At 45.0% G+C, this 24,375-nt stretch overlaps 2 long non-coding RNA genes across 11 annotated transcripts; both read left to right on the top strand.

Moving 5' to 3' along the window:
- Positions 1-17,032: 17,032 nt before the first annotated feature.
- Positions 17,033-22,016, top strand: LOC119323783. 10 transcript variants are annotated; one of them, XR_005156491.1, is made up of 10 exons: positions 17,033-17,170; positions 17,247-17,679; positions 17,799-18,029; positions 18,179-18,596; positions 18,746-18,857; positions 19,132-19,535; positions 19,618-19,706; positions 20,039-20,412; positions 20,489-20,577; positions 20,670-22,016. It is a non-coding gene; the product is annotated as an uncharacterized LOC119323783 (long non-coding RNA). The 10 variants fall into 10 exon arrangements; XR_005156490.1 differs by having other exon boundaries at positions 17,033-17,679; positions 18,179-18,316; positions 18,418-18,596; XR_005156489.1 differs by having other exon boundaries at positions 17,033-17,679; positions 18,179-18,316; positions 18,409-18,596.
- Positions 22,017-22,502: 486 nt separating this feature from the next.
- On the top strand, positions 22,503-24,361 carry LOC119320107. The gene is made up of 3 exons (XR_005154797.1): positions 22,503-22,873; positions 23,512-23,576; positions 24,080-24,361. It is a non-coding gene; the product is annotated as an uncharacterized LOC119320107 (long non-coding RNA).
- Positions 24,362-24,375: the final 14 nt, after the last annotated feature.

Here is a 24,375-nt window from a genome sequence, read left to right as displayed (position 1 = left end):
GACCCCGTCGCCGTCGCCGCGCGCGCCACCCGTTCCCCGACCCCGTCGCCGTCGCCCCGACCACACGCCGCCGCCTTCGGTCCGGCCGCCGGCGCCCTTTCCTCTTATTTTTTTGTGCATTTTATGTATATGTTCTCTGTGTATATATGTATATGTTCTCTGTGTATATATGTTCATATATGCAAAAGTTAGATTTTAGAAAAACGTTATATATGCAAAAGTTTATATCTGCAAAAATTTATACATATATGTAAGTATATATGTATGTATAGATGTATGTATGTGGATACATGAGGGGGGTCGATATACCCCCTCTCCGATAGCATTTTTGTGCATTTTAGGTTGGTGTATATATATGTTGATGTATATATGCAAAAGATAGATTTTTAGAAAAAATACTATTTTTCTGTTGATGATATGATGATGTTTTTTTTCATATATGCATTTTTTCATATATGTATTATTTTTTTAAGTTGTTAGTAGATATCGATTTTAGGTTAGTGCATTTTATCACTGATTTTAGGTTAGTTGATCAATTTAGTGCATTTTATGTTTGTTGCATTTTAGGATAGTGCATTTTATGTTAGTGGAGAGGAAAAAGTAAAATAAGGAAAAGGAAAATAAGTAGAGAAAGAAGGAGAAGAAGAAGGAGAAGACGAGGAGAGGAAGAAGAGAAAGAAGAAGAAAAAAAGAGGAGAAGAAGAAGGAATAGAGGAGCTTCTTCTCCTTTTTTTCTCCTCTTTTTTTTCTTCTTCTTCTTAATTTTTATCGGGAACGAGGGTGTCGAGGATCGCCGAGGGGTCGAGGGTCGGGAACTAGGGTAGAGGGTCGAGGGTCGTTAAGGGGTCAAGGGTCGAGGGTTTCAGGGTCGAGGGTTCGAGGTTTCTAGGGTCGAGGGATCGAGAGGGTCGAAGGAAGAAAAGAGGAAGAAGGAAGAAAGAAGAAGAAAAAGAATGAGAGGAAAAAGGAAAATAAGAAGATGAAAGAAGAGGAGAGGAAGAAGAGGAGAAATAAATAAGAAGAGGAAAAAACAAGAAAAAGAAGAGGAGAAGAAGAAAGGAATAGAGGAGAAGAAGAAAAAAATAGAAATTTCTTTCTTCTTCTCCTCTTTTTTTTTCTTCTTCCTTCTTCCTTCTTCCTCTTTTCTTCCTTTTGCTTAATTATTTTCCTTTCTCGTCGTTGTCGCGTCATTGTCGATATAACCCCCTCGAGATAACTTCGACATGAGGGGCGGTCGATATAAATACCCCCCCTCGGCCCTCTCGCTCGACCAAAACTCTCGAGGACACCCAAACCCTAGAGAGAAAACGATGTTGGTCCCCTACCCCCTGCCGCCGCGCCCCTACCCGACAAATTAACTCTCTCGAAGTGTTGTTGTGTCGAGGCGACCCCAAACCCTAGAGAAGCAGCGTCGAGGCCACTAACATGATTCCTTATTGTGATTAGCTGGCTAGTTCTACGTTTGCCATCTGTACCATATATAAACATGTTGTAAATATTTGCAGAAACTATGGAGCACTGCCGAGATGAAGAAACAGAAGCGATATTGAGAGACATAATCGCAAATGGAAGGGATGAAGTTGCGTCATTTCTCCTCGACACCGTTGGTCAGCTGGAAGAACGGGGTGAAGAAGAGGGCTATGTTCATGATGGCTTCGGCCCATTAATGCCGGTACAAGAACATGACTATGTTCATGATGGCTCCGATGACACAATGGAGGAACAAGAAGGAGATCGTGCTGACTGCTCCGGTGACCGCACCGAGCCCGGCCAGGTATATATATATTAGTTAAGCCCGTGCTGACTAGTTAATTGATGCTTCCATTCTTTTGGTATATGTACACATATTAATTACTCTCGTCTTTCTTCCTTATAATTTCTAGCCCTCCGGATCGAGCACAACTTCGGTAAGGAGACGAGGCCCGAAGAAAAAGTTGAGCTCGGATGAAAAGTTTGAGATCATAGAAATCGCGCCCGACGGCGAACCGATTGAACCCATCCGGACAAGGAAGGCATTTTCTGATCAGTGCGGGGTTCTTGTTAGGAACAAGATCCCGATCAGCATCCAGCAATGGTATAAGCCTAAGGAGGAAGACCCTGAGGTGTCTTATGTCGATGATATGCAGAAAGAAGATCTTTGGACTCAGCTGAAGGCAAATTTCACCCTACCGTCAGAGGAGGATCCGGAGAAGCCAGTTAAAGAGGAATTAATCAAGTCTTGTGCTCTTAAGAAGATGGCAACACTAATGAGGAGGTGGAGGAAAGAGCTGAACCAGTTTGTCAAAAATAAAAAGACACCAGAATTCATCGGCAAATATGAGAAGATCAAAGATCACTAGCCCGCATTTGTGGCCCACAAGATATCGGAAAAGAGTAAGAAGATGTCGGAGACAAATAAGAAAAATGCTGCGAAGAAGACACTTCAGCATCGCACGGGGTCAGGTGGCTACCTGCAAGCTCGGCCTAAGTGGTCCAAGGCTGAGAATGATCTGCTTGAAAAAGGGATCGAACCAAAGACAATGAGATGGCCAGACCGTTGCCGGACTTGGTTCTTCGGGTCTGGCGGAACCTTGGACCCTGTAACAGGGTTTTGCCAATGGACGGGCGAGCAAATGGATATACCAGTCAAGAACCTTCGACACTATATCGATGCAGCGCAGCGAGGGACGTTCCTTCCAAACAGGGAGAAGGACGAGCTCACAATGGTCCTTGGGAATCCTGAGCACCCTGGACGGACACGAGGCACGCCAGGCTCCATTTCGTGGAAGGTTGGTTTTCCGGATGCAGGGGGTTACAAAACCCACGAGAGGAGGAACAAACTGGAGCAGGACCAACTGCAGGCGCTGCTTGGAAGGGTAATGGGGCTAGAGGATCGAGAAGAGGAACGAGAAGCAGCAGATCGCAGCAAACAACCTGCCGAAGCTTCCCCGAAGCTACCCCGCCATCTCAGCAGAGAAGCAGCGTGGCTTCCGCCGAGCTGCTTCAGCCGGAGCATGTCTTGACGGCTCCTGCCAGCTATCCCGTGGATGGTATCACGGAGTCTCAAAATTGCCACATGATGGCGCGATGGATGACTTTGAAGGTCAAGGCGGCTGTTGGCCAAGTTAATCCTAGTGGACCCGGCACAACTTATCACTGCCAGCCGATTCCAAAAGGATATGCTAAGGTCATGGTGGATGAAATAACGGAGGGATTTGAGGACCTCGTGCTTGACCACCCTACCGGTGAAGGGGAGACTAGGTTGGGTTCTGCTCTGAAGACTCCATGCCTATGGAAGAAGGAGCTCATCAACCTTCTGAACTGGACACCTCCGCCTCCTCCTCCTGCTCCGGCGAGTCAGGGCACTTCACCTCCTCCACCACCTCCTCCTCCGGCGAGTGATGATCAGGGCACGCGTGGCGGCACTCCGCCTCCTTCTCCGGCGCATGGCGGCACTCCGCCTCCTTCTCCGCCTGCGCCGGCGCTCCCGAGAAGCCAGCAGCATCCTCCTTCTCCGCCTCGCCAGCAAGGGCAGAAGAGACCTGCCGCCGCCCCGGCTGCTCCGGCGCATCGTACTCCTTCTCCTCCGCCTCGTAAGCAAGCACGAAAGAAGACAGACGCCGCAGCCGCTCCGTCTGCTCCGGCGTCTAGCAGCACAACCAGAGGCGGGAGGCAATACAAATACGGTCCATCATCTCTCAAGCCTCTAGAGAAGTTACCGTACGAGAGTTCCAAGGAGGAAAACGATACGATTGTGTAGACCCACGTGAAGGAGTTCTTTGAAGGGGTGAAAGCAAAGAGACATCCACCTCCGGAGGAGAAGGTAGATCCGGTGAAATCAAAGCGCACTATCGATGCCCTGAGGAAACCACCAAAGTCTCCACCGAGAACCAACTATGAGCGCATTACTGAACAGACATATCTCCAATCCCAGCGGTCGAGAACTACTATCAGTGCTAAAAGGTCAAAAGAACGAGCAAAGGGGAAAAAATTGCCCAGCTCGGCGAACAAGCACAGCAATCGTGCCCCCCGCTCAATGTGTCTAATGCTCCGGGGACGGTGGCCGGTTATGGCAATCTTGACGATTACCTGCCTGACGATGCACTTCCTGATTTCTTGGTGGTGGACGAACACAGATACGAGTACGGGAAGGCTCTCGTCAAAGATGAAAAATCTTTGACAACAATGATGCGAAGATTCCATAATTGGTACATGGAAACCTGCAGAGAGTCTGAGGGTAAGAATTCTTTATATCTGCATATTAAAGAGGAGCACGATCTCGTTGCAAATGATCTGTTGACTGTTCCATTTGAGGAGTTCTTCGAGTTCTTCAATCAAAAGGCCCTCGATAAATTAATGGTCTTTTGCTACTGCATGTAAGTACTATTTCTGTCATTAAGTCTCTATATATAGCTCGGCTCTTTCATTGCATGTATTTATAATTAATTATCCTAATATATTATGCAGATTGAAGATCGTCGAGTGCAAAAAACAAGAAATTTATGATATTGGGTTCATTAACAAATATATCATAGATGTATTTCTGGTTGAAAAGAACGTCAAAGAGGCCGAGGACAACTTGCTATGATCGTTGATAAAAAATCAAAACAAAGATACCATACTCTTTCCTTACAACGACAAGTGAGTGTTACTGTCGTGTGCATATTCGGTTTCCCTTATTACTCGAGCGAGGTTATAGTAATGTAATTGATGAGTTATGCATGTGTGTGCAGGTACCACTATACTCTTCTGGAGATTAAGCTTGAGCGGGGACTAGTAACCATCTTAGACTCGAGACGGAAAGATCCCAAAAGCTATGCGGACATGACTGAAATGCTCAGCAAGTAAGTTCAATCGATCATATCGCACCATATTGGCAACTTTTTGTTCATTTCCTGATATCTCAAGTAATAATAATTATTTTCTTTGTCTTGCAGGGTTTGGAAACAGTTCACCGCAGAAGCTCCGGGACTGCCGAAGGAGCTGCGATATACATACCCGAAAGTAAGTACTACTGGCTAGCTAGTTGCGCGCATCTCCCGTTGATTCTATAGCTATACTTTCATCAATGCCATTTATAATGCTTCATTATCAGTTTGATTGACCTCTATTTCTCGTAAAGTGCTTGTGGCAGGAGGAAGGGAATGATTTCTGTGGATACTACGTGTGCGAGTTCATCCACACCGCGACTTTGAAAAACAAGCGGGCTACTCTAAAAGACAATATGAAGTGCGTAAGCAATAATATTCACAATTTCATTTTATTACACCATCATTTCTGTTGAGTTTCATTCATATATATGTATTAATTAACCCCCTTCTTCAAATTAGACGTGGCAGATGCGAAATGAACTCCTAGAACCAGATCGCATGAAAGCAATTCAAGAGGAATTGGCGGGATTCTTTCTTGACCATGTCATCAGTAAAGCCGGAGAATACCATGTGAAAATTGATTTCAAATGCTAGGGGTTTGTAATTAAGAGATTTTATACATATTGTACATGTATGTAGCCAGTAGCGTCGGATACATGATACGAAAACTTGTTGTTCGACCAATCTCTCGGAGAAGGAGAGGTCGATCGATCACTTCTCCCGGTATGCATTACGAACTTCTGTACTGAATGGTTCTCTCGATCACTTATGTATATATAGTACGTAGCGTCCAAGCACGGACATAAGAGAGGTCACTTCTCTCTATTAATTAGCTAGCTAACACAATATATGAAACACCTAAATTAACCCGCCAAAACCCCCAACCTCCCCTCCTTTCAAAAAAAAACAAAAACCCCAGCCATTGGAATGATGATGCGTGGATGCCTTTTGGTCCCGGTTGGAGCCACCAACCAGGACCAAAGGCCCCCTAACTGGGCTCGGCGCATAGGGCCACGTGGAGGCACATTGGTCCTGGTTCGTTTTTGAATCGGGACTAATGGGTGGAGGTATTAATAACGACCCATTAGTCCCGGTTCATGAACCGGGACTAAAGGCCCTTATGAACCGGGACTATTAGGTGTTTTTCTACTAGTTATGGGTGGTGTTGGCGCACTTCTCCGACATGGTGAAGGAAGAGCGGGAGGTGGTGTTCCAACAAGCACAAGCTGACTAGAGGTACAACCTCCGGCTCCTCGACGAGCACTGGCTCGCGGAGGAGCAAATCGCCCGCACGAGCATCGTGGTGGACGTGGGGTACAGAGACTAAGCATTGCCCCCCATATTTCTTTTGAGGTGAAAATATTTGGAGTGGTGAGATTTCAAAGAGCTAAAACCTGGCTAAACCCTGCTAGATTATCCGGGCCGTTGGAACGCATCTGCCGAAAACGGACGCTGCATTGGAACAGGTGTGTTGGAAATATGCCCTAGAGGCAATAATAAATTAGTTATTATTATATTTCCTTGTTCATGATAATCGTTTATTATCCATGCTATAATTGTATTGATAGGAAACTCAGATACATGTGTGGGTACATAGACAACACCATGTCCCTAGTAAGCCTCTAGTTGACTAGCTCGTTGATCAATAGATGGTTACGATTTCCTGACCATGGACATTGGATGTCGTTGATAACGGGATCACATCATTAGCAGAATGATGTGTTGGACAAGACCCAATCCTAAGCCTAGCATAAAGATCGTGTAGTTCGTATGCTAAAGCTTTTCTAATGTCAAGTATCTTTTCCTTAGACCATGAGTTTGTGCAACTCCCGGATACCGTAGGAATGCTTTGGGTGTACCAAACGTCACAACGTAACTGGGTGGCTATAAAGGTGCACTACAGGTATCTCCGAAAGTGTCTGTTGGGTTGGCACGAATCGAGACTGGGATTTGTCACTCCGTGTAAACGGAGAGGTATCTCTGGGCCCACTCGGTAGGACATCATCATAATGTGCACAATGTGACCAAGGGGTTGATCACAGGATGATGTGTTACGTAACGAGTAAAGAGACTTGCCGGTAACGAGATTGAACACGGTATCGGCATACCGACGATCGAATCTCGGGCAAGTACAATACCGTTAGACAAAGGGAATTGTATACGGGATCGATTGAGTCCTTGACATCGTGGTTCATCCGATGAGATCATCGTGGAACATGTGGGAGCCAACATGGGTATCCAGATCCGCTGTTGGTTATTGGTCGGAGAACGTCTCGGTCATGTCTACATGTCTTCCGAACCCGTAGGGTCTACACACTTAAGGTTCAATGATGCTAGGGTTATAAAGAAAGTTTGTATGTGGTTACCGAATGTTGTTTGGAGTCCCGGATGAGATCCCGGATGTCACGAGGAGTTCCGGAATGGTCCGGAGGTAAAGATTTATATATGGGAAGTCCTGTTTTGGTCACCGAAAAAGTTTCGGGTTTTTTCGGTAACGTACCGGGACCACCGGGAGGGTCCCGGGGGTCCACCAAGTGGGGCCACCATCCCTGGAGGGCTGCATGGGCCAAGTGTGGGAGGGGACCAGCCCCAGGTGGGCTGGTGCGCCCCCCCCCCCCCCACAAGGGCCCAAGGCGCCTAGGGTTTGGGGAGGGGGTGCTTCCACCTAACTTGGGGGGCAAGTTTCCCCTCTCCCCTCCCTTGGCCGCCACCCTAGATGGGATTGGGGTGGCCGCACCCCTTGGGGTGGAAATCCTAGAGGGCACGCACCCCCCTCCCTCTCCCCTATATATAGTTGAGGTCTTGAGGGCTGCCAACACATGAGTTTTGACCTCTCCCTGGCGCAGCCCTACCTCTCTCCCTTCTCCTCTCCCGCGGTGCTTGGCGAAGCCCTGCAAGATTGCCACTCCACCACCACCACGCCATTGTGCTGCTGCTGGATGGAGTCTTCCTCAACCTCTCCCTCTCTCCTTGCTGGATCAAGGCATGGGAGACGTCACCGGGCTGTACGTGTGTTGAACGCGGAGGTGTCGTCCGTTCGGCACTAGGATCTCCGGTGATTTGGATCACGATGAGTACGACTCCTTCAACCCCGTTCTCTTGAACGCTTCCGCTTAGCGATCTACAAGGGTATGTAGATGCACTCTCCTTCCCCTCGTTGTTGGTTTCTCCATAGATAGATCTTGGTGACACGTAGGAAAATTTTGAATTTCTGCTACGTTCCCCAACAGTGGCATGATGAGCTAGGTCTATTGCGTAGATTCTTTGCACGAGTAGAACACAAAGTAGTTGTGGGTGTTGATTTTTGTTCAATATGCTTACCGTTACTAGTCCAATCTTGTTTCGACGGTATTGTGGGATGAAGCGGCCCGGACCGACCTTACACGTACACTTACATGAGACAGGTTTCACCGACTGACATGCACTTGGTGCATAAGGTGGCTAGCGGGTGCCAGTCTCTCCCACTTTAGTCGGAATGGATTCGATGAAAAGGGTCCTTATGAAGGGTAAATAGCAATTGACATATCACGTTGTGGTTTTGCGTAGGTAAGAAACGTTCTTGCTAGAAACCCATAGCAGCCACGTAAAACATGCAAACAACAATTAGAGGACGTCTAACTTGTTTTTGCAGGGTGTGCTATGTGATGTGATATGGCCAAGAAGAATGTGATGAATGATATGTGATGTATGAGATTGATCATGTTCTTGTAATAGGAATCACGACTTGCATGTCGATGAGTATGACAACCGGTAGGAGCCATAGGAGTTGTCTTTATTTATTGTATGACCTGCGTGTCACTGAACAATGCCATGTAATTACTTTACTTTATTGCTAACCGGTAGCCATAGTAGTAGAAGTAATAAGTTGGCGAGACAACTTCATGGAGACACGATGATGGAGATCATGATGATGGAGATCATGGTGTCATGCCGGTGACGATGATGATCATGGAGCCTCGAAGATGGAGATCAAAAGGAGCAAAATGATATTGGCCATATCATGTCACTTTTTGATTGCATGTGATGTTTATCATGTTTATGCATCTTATTTGCTTAGAACGACGGTAGTAAATAAGATGATCCCTCATTAAAATTTCAAGAAAGTGTTCCCCTAACTGTGCACCGTTGCGAAAGTTCGTCGTTTCGAAGCACCACATGATGATCGGGTGTGATAGATTCTTACGTTCACATACAACGGGTGTAAGCCAGATTTACACACGCGAAACACTTAGGTTGACTTGACGAGCCTAGCATGTACAAACATGGCGTCGGAACACAAGAGACCAAAAGGTCGAGCATGAGTCGTATGGTAGATACGATCAACATGAAGATGTTCACCGATGATGACTAGTCCGTCCCATGTGATGATCGGACACGGCCTAGTTGACTCGGATCATGTAATCACTTAGATGACTAGAGGGATGTCTATCTGAGTGGGAGTTCATAAGATGAACTTAATTATCCTGAACATAGTCAAAAGATCTTTGCAAAGTATGTCGTAAGCTCGCGCTTTAGTTCCACTGTTTAGATATGTCTCTAGAGAAAATATAGTTGAAAGTTGACAGTAGCGATTATGCGGACAGTAGAAAGCTTATGTCCTTAATGCACCGCTCAGTGTGCTGAACCCCAAACGTCGTTTGTGGATGTTGCGAACATCGGACATACACGTTTTGATAACTATGTGATAGTTTAGTTAAACGGTTTAGAGTTGAGGCACCAAAGACGTTTTTGAAACGTCGCGGAACATATGAGATGTTTCGAGGGCTGAAATTGGGATTTCAGGCTCGTGCCCACGTCAAGAGGTATAAGACCTCCGACGATTTTCTTAGCCTGCAAACTAAGGGAGAAAATCTCAATCGTTGAGCTTGTGCTCAGATTGTCTGAGTGCAACAATCACTTGAATCGAGTGGGAGTTGATCTTCCAGATGAGATAGTGATGTTTCTCCAAAGTCATTGCCACCAAGCTGCTAGAGCTTCGTGATGAACTATTACATATCAGGGATAGAGATGATGATCCTTGAGGTATTCGCGATGTTTGACACCGCGAAAGTAGAAATCAAGAAGGAGCATCAATTGTTGATGGTTGGTGAAACCACTAGTTTCAAGAAGGCCAAGGGCAAGAAGGGATACTTCATGAAACGGCAAATCAGCTGCTGCTCTAGTGAAGAAACCCAAGGTTGAACCCAAACCCGAGACTAAGTGCTTCTGTAATAAGGGGAACAACCACTGGAGCAGAATTACCCTAGATACTTGGTAGATGAGAAGGCTGGCAAAGTCGATAGAAGTATATTGGATATACATTATGTTAATGTGTACTTTACTAGTACTCCTAGTGGCACCAGGGTATTAAGATACCGGTTCAGTTGCTAAGTGTTAGTAACTCGAAATAAAAGAGCTACGGAATAAACGGAGACTAGCTAAAGGTGAGCTGACGATATGTGTTGGAAGTGTTTCCAAGTTTGATGTGATCAAACATTGCACGCTCCCTCTACCATCAAGATTAGTATTAAACCTGAATAATTGTCTTTTGGTGTTTGCGTTGAGCATAGACATGATTGGATTATGTCTATCGCAATACGGTTATTCATTTAAGGAGAATAATGGTTACTCTATTTATTTGAATAATACCTTTAATGGTCTTGCACCTAAAGGAATGGTTTATTGAATCTCGATTGTAGTGATACACATTTTCATGCCAAAAGATATAAGATAGTAATGATAGTACCACTTACTTGTGGCACTGCCATGTAAGTCATATTGGTATAAAACGCATGAAGAAGCTCCATGTTGATGGATCTTTGGACTCACTCGTTTTTGAAAAGTTTGAGACATGCGAACCATGTCTATTGGTGTATACACATGAAGAAACTCCATGCAGATGGATCGTTTGGACTCACTTGATTTTGAATCACTTGAGATATGCAAATCTTACCACATGGGCAAGATGACTGAAAAGCCTCGTTTTCAGTAAGATGGAACAAGATAGCAACTTGTTGGAAGTAACACATTTTGATGTGAGCAATCCAATGAGTGCTGAGGCATGCAGTGAATATCGTTATGTTCTTACTTCACAGATGATTCGAGTAGATCTTGAGTATATTTACTTGGTGAAACACAAGTCTGAATTATTGAATGGTTCAAGTAATTTCAGAGTGAAGTTGAAGATCATTGTGACGAGAGGATAAAATGTCTATGACATGATCATAGAGATGAGTATCTGAGTTACAAGCTTTGGCACGCAATTAAGACATTGTGGAAGTTGTTTCACAATTAATACCGCCTAGAACACCATAGTGTGATGGTGTGTCCGAACATCATAGTTGCACCCTATTGGATATGGTGCGTACCATGATGTCTCTTATCGAATTACCACTATCATTCATGGGTTAGGCATTAGATACAACCACACTCACTTTAATAGGGCACCACTTAATTCCGTTGAGACGACACCGTTTGAACTATGGTTTGGAGAAACCTAAGTTGTCGTTTCGTAAAGGTTTGGGGCTGCGACGCTTATGTGAAAAAGTTTCAGGTTGATAAGCTCGAACCCAAAGCGGATAAAATGCATCTTCATAGGACACCCAGAACAGTTGGGTATACCTCCTAATTCAGATCCGAAAGCAATAGGGATTGTTTCTTGAATCGGGTCCTTTCTCGAGGAAAAGTTTGTCTCGGAAAGTTGAGTGGGAGGATGGTGGAGACTTGATGAGGTTATTGAACTGCCACTTCAACTAATGTGTAGCAGGGCACAGGAAGTTGTTCCTGTGGCGTCTACACCAATTGAAGTAGAAGCTTATGATAGTGATCATGAAGTTTCGGATCAAGTCACTACCGTACCTCGTAGGGTGACAAGGATGCATACTACTTCAGAATGGTACAGTAATCCTATCTTGAAGGTCATGTTGCTAGACAACAATGAACCTACGAGCTATGGAGAAGCGATGGTGGGCCCAAATTCCGACAAATGGTTAGAAGCCATGAAATCCGAGATAGGTTCCATGTATCAGAACAAAGCATGGACTTTGGTGGACTTGCCCGATGATCGGCTAGCCATTGAGATAAATGGATCTTTAAGAAGAAGACGAACCTAGATGGTAATGTCACCATCTATGAAGCTCGACTTGTGGCGAAGAGTTTTTCACAAGTTCAAGGAGTTGACTACGATGAGATTTTCTCACCGTAGCGATGCTTAAAGTCCGTCGGAATCATATTAGCATTAGCTGCATTTATGAAATCTAGCACATGGATGTCAAAACGAGTTTCCTTACCAGTTTTCGTAAGGAAAGGTTGTATGCGATACAATCAGAAAGGTTTTGTCAATCCTAAGGATGCTAAAGCTATGCTAGCTCCAGCGATCCTTCTAAGGACTGGAGTAAGCATCTCGGAGTTGGAATGTACACTTTGATGAGATGATCAAAGATTTTGGATTTATACAAAGTTTATGAGAAACTTGTATTTCCAAAGAAGTGAGTGGGAGCACTATGGAATTTCTGATGAATATATGTTGTTGACATATTGTTGATCAGAAATGATGTAGAATTTTCTGTAAAGCATATAGGGTTATTTGAAAAGTGTTTTTCAATAGAAAACCTGGATTAAGCTACTTGAACATTGAGCATCAAGATCTATGAGGATAGATCAAAAACCGCTTAATGGTACTTTCAAATGAGCATATACCTTGACATGATCTTGAAGGTGTTCAAGATGGATCAGTCAAAGAAGGAGTTCTTACCTGAGATGTAAGGTATGAAGTTAAGACTTAAAGCTCGACCACGGCAGAAAAGAGAGAAAGGACGAAGGTCGTCCCCTATGCTTTAGACGTAGGCTCTATAGTATGCTATGCTATGTACCGCACCTGATGTGTGCCTTGCTACATATCTGGCAAGAGGGTACAAAGGTGATCAAGGAGTGGATCACCAGATAGCGGTCAAAATTATGCTTAGAGGAATAAGGATATGTTTCTTGATTATGGAGGTGATAAAGAGTTCGATGTAAAGGGTTACGTCGATGCAAGCTTTAACACCTATCCGAGTGACTCTGAGTAGCAAACCAGATACGTATAGTGGAACAACCATTTGGAATAGCTCCAAGTGGAGCGTGGAAGCAGCATTTACAATATGACATAGAGAATTGCGAAGTACATACGGATCTGAATGTTGCAGACCCGTTGGCTAAAACCTCTCTCACAAGCAAAACATGATCAAACCCCAAAACTCATTGAGTCTTAATCACATGATGATGTGAACTAGTTTAATGACACTAGTAAACTCTTTGGATGTTGGTCACATGGCGATGTGACCTGTGAGTGTTAATCACATGGCGATGTGAACTAGATTATTGACTCTAGTGCAAGTGGGAGACTGTTGGAAATATGCCCTAGAGGCAATAATAAATTAGTTATTATTATATTTCCTTGTTCATGATAATCGTTTATTATCCATGTTATAATTGTATTGATAGGAAACTCAGATACATGTGTGGGTACATAGACAACACCATGTCCCTAGTAAGCCTCTAGTTAACTAGCTCGTTGATCAATAGATGGTTACGGTTTCCTGACCATGGACATTGGATGTCATTGATAACGGGATCACATCATTAGCAGAATGATGTGATGGACAAGACCCAATCCTAAGCCTAGCACAAAGATCATGTAGTTCGTATGCTAAAGCTTTTCTAGTGTCAAGTATCTTTTCCTTAGACCATGAGATTGTGCAACTCTCGGATACCGTAGGAATGCTTTGGGTGTACCAAATGTCACAACGTAACTGGGTGGCTATAAAGGTGCACTACAGGTATCTTCGAAAGTGTCTGTTGGGTTGGCACGAATCGAGACTAGGATTTGTCACTCCGTGTAAACGGAGAGGTATCTCTGGGCCCACTTGGTAGGACATCATCATAATGTGCACAATGTGACCAAGGGGTTGATCATGGGATGATGTGTTACGGAACAAGTAAAGAGACTTGCCGGTAACGAGATTGAACAAGGTATCGGCATACCGACGATCGAATCTCGGGCAAGTACAATACCGTTAGACAAAGGGAATTGTATACGGGATCGATTGAGTCCTTGACATCGTGGTTCATCCGATGAGATCATCGTGGAACATGTGGGAGCCAACATGGGTATCCAGATCCTGCTGTTGGTTATTGGCCGGAGAACGTCTCGGTCATGTCTACATGTCTCCCGAACCCGTAGGGTCTACACACTTAAGGTTCGATGACGCTAGGGTTATAAAGAAAGTTTGTATGTGGTTACCGAATGTTGTTCGGAGTCTAGGATGAGATCCCGGACGTCACGAGGAGTTCCAGAATGGTCTGGAGGTAAAGATTTATATATGGGAAGTCCTGTTTTGGTCACCGAAAAAGTTTCGGGTTTTTTGGTAACGTACCGGGACCACCGGGAGGGTCCCGGGGGTCCACCAAGTGGGGACACCATCCCTGGAGGGCTGCATGGGCCAAGTGTGGGAGGGGACCAGCCCCAGGTGGGCTGGTGTGCCCCCCCACAAGGGCCCAAGGCGCCTAGGGTTTGGGGAGGGGGTGCTTCCACCTAACTTGGGGGGCAAGTTTCCCCTCTCCCCTCCCTTGGCTGCCACCCTAGATGGGATTGGGGTGGCCGCACCCCTTGGGGTGGAAACCCTAGAGGGGGCGCACCCCCTCCGTCTCCCTATATATAGTTGAGGTCTTGAGGGCTGCCAACACATGAGTTTTGACCTCTCCCTGGCGCAGCCCTACCTCTCTCCCTTCTCCTCTCCCGCGGTGCTTGGCGAAGCCCTGCAGGATTGCCATGCTCCTCCGCCACCACCACGCTGTTGTGTTGCTGCTGGATGGAGTCTTCCTCAACCTCTCCCTCTCTCCTTGCTGGATCAAGGCATGGGAGACGTCACCGGGCTGTACGTGTGTTGAACGCGGAGGTGCCGTCCGTTCGGCACTAGGATCTCCGATGATTTGGATCACGACGAGTACGACTCCTTCAACCCCGTTCTCTTGAACGCTTCCGCTTAGCGATCTACAAGGGTATGTAGATGCACTCTCCTTTCCCTCGTTGCTGGTTTCTCCATAGATAGATCTTGGTGACACGTAGGAAAATTTTGAATTTCTGCTACGTTCCCCAACAAGGTGGCCTTTAATTTAGCTCCACCCACTCCCTCACGAGGCGGCTGGTTTTCAAAGCCGGCCCAAGCATAAAGACCTACTATATTGCTTATGCGCGCCGGAGACAAACACAGCGCGCCCGTTGGGGTCGGCTCATGCGCGGGCATCTGTTTTTCTAGTTTCATTTTTTTCTATTACGGTTTGTTTTCTTTACTTTAAATAATTTCGAACTTCAAAAAACTTTTGAAATTAAAAAAACTGCGAATTTTGGAAAAAAATGTTCGAGAAAACATAAAATGATTGTGCATTCAAAAAATGCTCAGTATTTTTCTAAAATGTTGGCATATTCAAAAATATGTTGTTCGTAAAATCAAAAAAATTACATCATTTTGAAAACAAGTCTGTGTATTAGAAACTATTAATGAACTTGAACAAAATGTTGGCTAATTCAAAAAAATGTTCATTCCTTTTCAAAAATGTCCTAAAATTTTCAAAAAAGTTCATGAATTACAAAAGAGTTTATTGATTCATAAAATATTTGATGATTCAGAAAATGTTCATGAATTTGAAAAAATCCAAAAATTTCGAAAAAAATGTTCGTCTATTCTAGAATTGTTTGCCGATTCAAAAGAAAATGCTTAAAAAACGTTCGCAATATAAAAAGATGTTCAAAATTTTAAGAACATGTTTTTAATTAGTAAAAATTGTTCATGATTTTAAAAAATGTTCCCAAATTTGTAAAAATGTTCATGAATGATCGAAGGTATATAGTTAAACAGTAATGCTTCTGAGTCTTTGTGACTATGGCGGCAGAGGCGGCTTCGAGTCAGTGTAATTCGCTGTAATGATCGCCCGGGCGGCCGTGTAGCCTTCTCAGATGGAGTCCAAGGGAAGGACCAAGAGGAGGTGCGATAAGATTGAGCTTTCCGGAAATTTGGAGAGGCGGCGGTCGCCGTACTGCAAAACTTTTATTTGTATATGTTGCGTGCTACTACCTCCCAATCAATATGTCATTGAAATGAAGTAGATGCAGCTCTTCATAGATATTGTCACATGTTCTGGTTTGCAGGTTAAATATTTGAATTCCTCAGTTTGGTAATGAGAGCAATGCAATATTCTGAAGGGTCCCACATGTAAGGGAAACTGGCACGTGTCTATCTCAAAAGCTGGAAACTGCAATTTGTGTTCTGAGCTATGAGCTCTAAATAAATTAGCTTTCCCTGTCCTTCAAGTTGTCATCTTATTTCAGGATTGACATCACTAATAATGGGAAGGGGTTTTCCGTTCAATAAAATGTTAAATTCAAAATTCGTTACCAATTTCTATAAGGATTGTATTGTTTTGTTAGATAGTTGTTTCCCATTTATATTAATTGCCATTCTTGCCCACTTCCTCTGATTATACTTAGTTCTTTGCGTGAATCGGTTAGTTCATCACCAGTCAGGTTTAAAAATATTTCAGGTAAGTAAATTGATATGCAATGTACAATCAGTTGATGAATTGATAATTTGGTATAGCATGGAGATCGATCTCATTGGTACATATATTCTTCAGTTGGAATAAGGCAATCTGTGTGTTGTCTATAATCTCACACTTGAATTTTGAGCACTGTTCTCACCTTCTTTACTTGATAAAAAAATCATTCTTCAACTTTGTTCTCTCATGATCACATCCCAAGTTGTATGGATATTTTAATAATACAATGCCCCAATAGGTAATTGGCTTTGACGTTAATTCCAGAAGTTCGCTCTTTCACCTCATTTTCAAGGTTGAATTTTCCCTGTATGAAATATATATAAGATAAATAATATGCATTGTGATCGCTCTTAATTTGAATATGCATTTGCGGCCATATACCCTTGCAAGTAAGTGATGTGGATCTATGTGCAAGGAGGATAGGGGCATACGCTTTTTTCTCCCGTTGCAACGCACGGGCATGTTTTCTAGTCTCTCTCTAATAATAAAGCACGGATTAGGTCTCCGGTTCACCGTCGTGCCGTTTTTTAGAAAAGTCCCTACTGTTTTCTGGTAATTAACCCGCGTTCGTGGGCTGACGCACGGGCTGTTCTCCCCCCTGCGCAGCGCCCCCCGAGCTCCAGATCGGAAGGGGAGCTCCCGATCCAGAGCCCCTCGCCGCCCCGCTGCCTTCGCGCTCGGCCTCGCCACCGGCCGCCGCGCCGCCGTCGACCATAGCCGGACCTCCACGCTTCGCGCCCCCTCTTATGGTTGTCCCTCTTCTCCGTTTCCTTCCCCTCTGTTTCTCTCCCCCACACAAGGATTGCCTCTCCCCTTCTTCTACAGGAGCAGCCATGGCCACCAATGACCGCCGCTTCGCCCGGATCCAGTCGGAATCGACCTCCTGCAGCTGTATCCGCCCCATCCCGACCTCGCCGACCTTCCTCCCGGTCTTCATAGCGATCCATCGCAGGTCTCGAAGACCAGCGCCTCCCTCCGAATTTTAGTAAGTTTTGTTTGTCCGTCCCACAATCCCATTATCTAGCAGCAACCGCCGCCGCCGCCAGCAGCAGCAGGCGCGGCTGGAGATCCCCTCGTGGGCCGGCGCCGGCCAATGAAGGCCCCGGCGCTGGCGGTGCCGCCAGCCGAGAAGCCCGTGCGCGATGACGATAAGCGCGAGGGCCTCGCCAACTCAGACACCCTGCTCGCCTTCCCCGAGGACGACGAGCACGACAAGGCGGCGGCGGAGGACGAGGCCAAGGCCAGTGCGCAGGACAAGGTGAGCCGCTATTCAGTTGCCATTTTAGTAGGACGGATGGCCGACCGAACCAGTGATATGTCGAGCTTTTATTGAGATTTTGTGATTGGAAGCTTACTCTGTTTTGGCCTACAATGTAGGGACGGGGAAGACCACCTTCATGCACCATCTGATGTGTCATATGCAAGCATCGGCGAATATGAGGGGTTATGTGTTCAACCTTGACCCTGCGGTGATGACACTGCCATTTGGAGCCAACACTGATATCCGCGATACTGTGCGTTACAAGGAGGTGATGAAAGAGTACGGACTTAGGTCCCAATGATGGCATTCTTACCTCACTCAACCTGTTCTCAACCAAGTTTGATGAGGTACGCATCTTATATGCATCTCGAATGTTTAGAATGGTAATGTGCACTATTTACATACTCTGTTAGGCTATAAAATTCAAGGCAGTACAAATGTACAACCACTCAGTAAACTGGGTTGTTTCATTTTTGCGGGTAATTGATTCATGTAGTTCCATCATTCAATGTAAGACTTCCCGGCGCACTCCGCCTGCTGTCGGGCCCATCGGCCTGGCTCCCGCTGCGAACACCGCCGCTGAGTGCATCGAAATCCATCGCATGGGACCTCGCCGCCCGCTGCCCTACTCGAGGTTGGCCAGCTCTTACCCTACTACAAGATGAACTCTGCTTGAGTACACACCCATGGGGTGTTTGACAGGGATTCCTTTGCCCGTTCTGCAAGCCAATGTAGGCACGTATAAGAACACCTCGACCCCTCAACGAAAACCCCTGCTCAATTGCTTCCCATGTTCGACATTGCTTTTTTGAAAAGGATGTTCGACATTGCTGCATCGCCGTTTTGCTGACTTTGCCAGAATCTTGCCGTTTTGTGACTTCACCGGAATTCCGTCCGCCTGTTCTCCACCCATGGTACGAGGTTCAGTGCCTTCTGGCAGATTGATGTAGATAGAATCATACAGCTGATTTCTTATAATTTCGTCATCAGGAAGATGTGTTCTATATGTTTGGTTAACAACTGTTTTGATGCAAGCTTTAGTTTTGTTTTTTTATGACTGCAGGTTCATAATCTCGGTTGCACCAACCGCTTTTGGTTGGCGGTGACTACCATCCAGTTCTCTCCATGTTTGAACCACTCTTCGCATGGACATCCCTATGCTCCTTATCTTACAGGTCACCATTATTGTTGATTATTTCTCCTTCTGTTCTTTTCTGTTATCCAATAGGTATTCTTTTACTACATATACTTTTGGAGGACTAAGGAGCATGTCATCCCTGATTAAACATTGGTTGTGTTGATAGATTAAAACCCAATGTTTTTTATCTGAATGTTCTTTCATCCAATTAATCATGTATTTAGTTTCAGAGATTGAACCCAAATTTGTTTATGCATTCGACTAGAAATAGCAGAATTGCAATGTTATTATTTTTCTATTAAATTTCACAGTAAAGATTTTCGAGTGCGTGCCGCCGACCGCGACGGGCTGCTCGGCACACTCCGCGCCGCCACGGGCAACAGGTGGTAGGACGAGGAGAGGGTGGTGGAGACAGCGGAGGAGCTGGTAGGAGGAGGAGGAGAGGAAGGTGGAGGCGGCAGAGCAGCCAGTAGGAGTAGGAGAGGGAGGTGGAGGCGGCGGAGGAGGGGACGGGGATGACGGGGACAGATCGGACTACACGCCGGAGGACGAGGGCATCACACCTCACACCGCCTACCGATTCCTTCTTCCTCGCGTCCCGGTTACATGGCCGTCGCTGCGGTCGCCCAGCATCGACCGCCTTGCCCCGATTAGCTCTTGGATACGCGGACGACCAGATGTGCTCCAGCGCGGCCGCCTATGGGCTGCTCCCACGGTTCGTGCTTTCCTCATGATCATGGAGCTATCTCTTATTAAATCTGATTGTATCCCTGTTTGTGGTGATTGGGTTGGTGTAGATGAATCGACAACTAAGCTCGGGGACGTGATATGGTGCTCGGTGTAGGTGGCCATGGTGGACCTGAAGCTGGCTTAGATAAGCGATGGGGTCAGTGTTGTGCTCCTCCCGTTCTCATTAACCAAATAGTGCAGACTGTGGCTGCATGACTGGTGTATATATCCACTTGGATGACCAAAATAAAACTGATAGCAAGAAGCAGATATAGTGCTATAAGTTATAGTTCGTCAACAGATCCATATTAGTTCACAGATCCTCACAAAAAATCTGTACATTCAGAATGACCACCAAAATCCAGCAGTACAATTAACTAGATTGGAAGAATTTATTTGATCAATATGTGCACATGAAACAATAAATTAACCCGTGTGAACTATATTTGAGTTAAGAAAAAACTGTTCGATATTCTTTTTGTGCTGCAGATCGAGCGGCGGCGCTCCCGATCCGATCGGGAGCAGGACGACGGCGGCGAGCACATGGCGGACGAGAGGAGCAGGAGGGGAGGCGCGGAGGCAGGGCCATATGCGTCGGACGCGTGCGTTCGCCCGCAGTCAATGCGGACACAGCGGCCGTCCATGGCGGCTCGGGTCGATGTAGGAGGACGAGGGAAGGAGCTCGCGAGGCCCGGCACCGGTAATGGAGCGGAGGCGGCTGGATCTGGCGATTCTGGAGGGGCTGGCGACGAGCGTTTCCATGGGCGGCGACCTGCGGGGTTCAAGCGGCGGCTGCCATGAAGGTTAATCAGATATACTTCCATTTTATGCATGGGTTGATCCCTCCCCTGGATACTGTCAAGGTTTGCATTTCAATGGAGCATTGCATCATTTTGCTTTAATTATTTAAACTGCCTAAATGGTACAAGTTGATTGTAGGTATGAGCGATCTGGTTTCCCCTTTTGTTGTTCTATACGAGGATGATGCAGATGCCTTTTGGTGTTTTGAGATGCTACTGAGAAGGATGGTAATTTGTATCTATGTCAAACTATACTGGCATATGTTAGGTTGGTATTTTTGCATGACTTCATGCATGATATAAATTCTGTTGCATCTCAGCGTGAAAATTTCCACCTCGAGGGACCGACAGGAGTTATGGAGCGGTTGGAAGCATTGTGGAAGATCATGGAATTGACAGATACGGAACTAATAAACTGGTAAGGATCAAACAGGCAAATGGAGTCCTAATTTTCTATTGGAAATTCACATGACATGGTTCTATGTTTGAGGCTTCAACAGACTGCGTATGCCTCAAGATTTGAGGTGTGAGTGTGCGACTTGATTTTCTGTGTTGTTAAAGTTAATCGGTAATGGATAAATCAAATTTTGTTATGTGGATTGGTAAAACTAATTAAGTTAATTTTTTTTTCTTATTTATGGGTTATAATTTCTTACTCCAAAAGCAGATTTGTGTATGTTAAATAGATTTTCATAGGGATATAAGACTAGAAGTGTGGATGTTTGTCAATTTTCAGAGGGAAATAAGCAACAGAATAGACATAAAAACATGGCTGCTTTGGGAAATTTTGGATGTTACCCATGCTCATGCATGATGGTAGTTGTTGCGAAGATCATCTTATCTATCCATCAAGAATCATCCCAGCACAACAAATTGTCTATTTAGTTCATCACAAACACAGTATCACGGGGATAATGGAGGTAAATCAAAGCTCAATGCTGAACCCTTGGTACCTCCTCCATGTTATGTTAGGACAAGAAAACAACCCAAGGGGCACCAAACCATTTATGCTCAGCTAGCTTCAGATTTTTCGTTTTTGCATAATTAAGATGACAAGTTTGCAGACATACGATACTAGCTAGCTAATTTTAATCCCATTACAATGTTATAGATAGCTTCCTGAGCATATATGTGTCATTGCTCCATGTTTTTACACCAGCAAGTGGCACATTTTGAACTAACCTGGCCCTTTCGTCGGGCTGACAAAGTTGAGTTTTTTTTCTTTCCAATTTTGCTGAGGAGTCTGCATACATATATATATGCTGCGTGCGCGCACCCTCTGCCCAGACACCGTGAAGGCTCTCGACCTCAGTCAACAATCTGCCGAAGATAACGTGGCAGCCACCAACTTGTGGTTGCTCAGCGTGCGCTCCTTCCGGTTACACAGCGACCACGACAAGATGACGGTTGTGGTCTTGGCATTTAGGATGGAGGCCTTCAACTGCATTTTCTCATGGACGAACTGACCAACGCAACATTCCTTGCTTCAATTTCTTTGTCGTAGAAGCTGAAAGTATATGGTCTGATTTTATATTACAGTGTGTGTATGAGAATTGATTCAGAGTATATTGGTCATTTGCGTTCTCAAGTTTTTTGTTGTACGATTTCTATGGGAGAGAATGATACACGAGCCAGTATTAATACAACTAAAGTTTGTGAACATATCATTACAAAATGGTTGGCTAGATAACGTACGCATTCTACTATATATGATCATTTTCTTTGTAGCTATACACTTATTTAGAATACTGTACAATTTTATCTATAGCTCATTTTGTTAGGAATGATAGTAAAACGAGGAATGTTTTTCTATTTGTTGATCTTCTATCCCCTGTCCACCCCGTTTAACTCATGTTCCCACTTTCAAAGAACGGACGTGGATCTGTGGGGTCTTGAACATGTTTTGATGTTTATTGGTGGCATTTGGATTTTTTATCTCCCGTTGCAACGCACGGGCATGCGTGCTAGTAATAATTAATAATTAATAATTAATAATCTCTCCCTAATAATAAAGCACGGATTGGGTTTCCGTGTTCACCGTCGCGGACTTTTTACACAAAGGTCTTTGATGTTTTGTGTATTCAACCCGCGGTACGTTTTTAAGTATTACATATTACAAACAGGAAAACGTTTTGCTTTTGCAGAGAGCCCCCTATGGTAATTGCTATTGACCCTGATGCACAGGGAAAAACGCATCTGGACAGACAGAAAACGCACGGGAGGGCTCTCCTCGATGCGCACGGACAGAGCCGCCGCCGCCGCCGCCACACGCGGCCGCGCGGCCGCTCTTCCTCTCCGACTCCGGCCATCCGCAACCCTCTTCTCCTTCGCCTTGCTGCGTCCAGCGTAGGTCCCCGCCGCCGGCCCAAAACGGTGTCCTGGCCGCCGGCTCCTCTCGGAGACTCGGACACATTGGAGCGACGTCTCACGCGCGATGTCAGTGGACAAGACGGCCACCATCAGCGTGGGGAGCAATGGATGTGGAATATCTGCTGTGGTGGTTCTCATCTGGCCTTAGTTCCAGGTACAACAATAACAAGCTTTGCTTCCTAATTACCTCTGCTCCTAGCTAGCTAAAATTACAACTGATACATGTATTGGTATATTAGCATATGTTGTGTCAGGTTTAAAGTCCCGAGAGATTTTGAACTACTGGTGGAGTGGAGATGGTGATTTGTAGTTCCACATTTTGTGCTAATACTTCGATGGACTGTGTGGTGATAAGCCAAGTGTGTCTGAAAATCTTTTCCCTCTGTACAATTATCTGTCTCCACTCCTTACGGATCTGAGGTGAAAACAAAGCTGCAGGTAGAGAAAGCAAAGCACAATGATAGGTAGCTTCATGGTGTTTGTCTTATATTCGAAATGCATTTAGCTTCTAAGAATATGATATAATACATCAGAAAATAGTACAACGTGCAGGCATCTCAAAATTCCAATCCAAATGAAACACGTATTCCGCTGAAAAAACACTCGCTCCAAAACTTTACCATGGAATTGTTTGATCTATCCTGTGATGCGTCGGTTCTGATTATGTGCAATTGAATTTATGCTGAGATTGCGGAAGAATATTGTTCTACTTATGGTGATTAGATTATGCAAGTATAATGTTCTTTGCACGTCAGATTTTCCATGTTGTGATGATAACAAAGTAAATTATAGGTGCCTTGCACGATGGTTGGTCTACATTGATGGAAATGACTATTTGAGCAGGGTGCTGTGCTGAGGTAAATGTGATTTCTCTGAATGCAATTCTTTTGCCATTACGAGATGGTTTAGGAAAAGATCAGAGTGTGCATTTGAATTGTTTACGTGAAAACAATCTTTTTATTAGCAGAAGCAAGGTAAAAACCAGATAAAGAGGAATGGGGCTAAGAACTTGGTTTCCAATTTTTTAAGACACCGTTCCTTTTTACCTCTCATCAGTTTGTTCACACATTTACAAGGATCTGTTTACATAAGGACACGGACTTTGATTGGTGACAACCTTTGCTCACATATTTACCTGCAATTTGTACAATACACACAACTTGAATCGATTGAATTAGTCAATAGCTGGAGATCTTAATTAGAATCCAAGCACTTCTGTCAAGGTCTCTAGATCATAGTTCAGTCCGGCGAGGTAAGCTGTAGTGGTATTTCACATGCTACACTTGCATGTGTATCGACTACATGCTTCTGCCTTTTCCTCATTTCTGCAGTAATTGTAACTGTATTTCTGATGGAGCAGGAAACAACAAGACATGGAAAACGCTTATAATCACCTGACAGATTACAGCTCCCGCGTCCGCCACTTCCCCTGCACTCCACGTGCCCCATGGGCTGGGGCTGCATCTTAGTTTTGATCATATATGAACTTACAAGTTACAACCGTAAAGGTTGAACAACATCGGTTCTTTTTTGATGGATTGAACAACATCAACAAGAAGTTTCTTCCTCAGTTCCTCTTGTTTGGGATGATACAGATGAGATAGCCCATCAGTTGGTCACAGGAGGAAACGACCACAATGAGAATTCTCTTATATT

The sequence above is a fragment of the Triticum dicoccoides genome, chromosome 6B (genome assembly GCF_002162155.2).
Source record: "Triticum dicoccoides isolate Atlit2015 ecotype Zavitan chromosome 6B, WEW_v2.0, whole genome shotgun sequence".
NCBI classification, from domain to species: Eukaryota; Viridiplantae; Streptophyta; class Magnoliopsida; order Poales; family Poaceae; genus Triticum; species Triticum dicoccoides.
The sequence above is the reverse complement of the archived record's forward strand: the minus strand, read 5'-3'. Positions and strand labels throughout refer to the sequence as shown.